Below are 1,474 nucleotides of genomic sequence, written 5' to 3' on the forward strand. Positions count from 1 at the left end.
AATGGCAAATAGACAACCAACTCTCATTCACTCTTATTTTATCCTTAAATGTAGTTATTTCATACAAATGGAAATCTTTATACGTATGAAAGATTTCCATTTGTATGCTCTACGTGCTCCAAGTTATATAGCTTGATCATCTTTTGATTACGAGCGTTTAATTCATCTATAATCATAGGTAGCACATATTTTTTCCTCTATTTCCTTGTGTCTATCAGACAAACCCTGCTGCGGCTTTTCTGGTGTGACTTTGATACAAACAATGAGGAAATCACATCAGTTAAAGCTACAGTAGCAAGCCTCACTAATTCTGTTGGTGGTGTTTTGGAGAAAGGTCAGTCACAGTGTTAGAGCGCCACCACTGGACTCAAGCGGCACTCCATGTCCACCTCTTTCTGTGAAACCACGTGATCACTCTGTTAAGTTTCGTTTTCGTGTTTATGACAGCCGATCTGGTTCGATTTGCAAGCGTTGGCGCACAAACGGAGAACAAAGAATAGGCTGTTATCTAATATATGTGCCAGGACGTTAAGGCTTCTTGTCTGACTTGTTCTGCAACGTCCCTGCAAAAATAAAGAAGTGAAACAATCAATTATTAACATCAAAATTTTAGACAGGTCAGAAGGACATACATTTAAAAATAAAGTGTACAGCTAACTTTTAATCTGTAAAGAACAAGTTACTAAACTCATACAGAGAAGTAATTTATGATGAATTCTGTATGCATTAAAAAACATAAATAAAAAAAAGAACTTCTATTACTAAAACCAAGGCCTATACACTCAGTATGCTGCTTTTACAATATAAAAACAAAGGCTGTGTGTTTAGATTTAAGACTTTATTTTTCCTGTTTCTCTTGTCCTCATCTGACCGCTGCCCTCAGACTGGGTTATCTTTCTGATGCCTTGCTGCCACTAACGTAGCACGTTACTCCACAATTTGCCTTTGGTTTATTTTTAGCCAGAGGGCTCCATCTAGCGGCGGGATGGCAGTGATCCTGAATGCAATTTTGAAGACGTATTCTTCTAAGCTACTATAAAATCTTTGTTTTTAGGCTTCCGGGTACTTTAATTTTTCAGATACACGTTCACTCTTATGTCAGCTAATCCTGATATATTATAAACTTATGGCGTGTTTTTGTGTTTTTCCTGGATAACTGTCGGACTCGTCTGTATGTGAAAGTGAAACTGAACTTGATCTCGGACTTGGAGGGGAAAACCAGCCAACTAAACCTTGTTTAGTCCGTTTGATTGCAGCTAAACGAGGGGACCTGACTGTGAGGAAACACGGATAAACATGACGGAATTATCTACCATCTATAAACTGTCTCTGATCGCCGTTACCTGCTTTATTCAAGGTAAGCTAGTCGAGCTCATTGTTGCTCTGCTGGTCTGACAGCCAAAAATACATCTATGCATGCTGTATTACTAATATTATAAACCGTACATGTAAGAAAAACCTTTTTTATATGCAT

The sequence above is a fragment of the Haplochromis burtoni genome, unplaced genomic scaffold, assembly GCF_018398535.1.
Source record: "Haplochromis burtoni strain Fernald_Lab_line unplaced genomic scaffold, NCSU_Asbu1 Contig_2006, whole genome shotgun sequence".
Lineage (NCBI taxonomy): Eukaryota > Metazoa > Chordata > Actinopteri > Cichliformes > Cichlidae > Haplochromis > Haplochromis burtoni.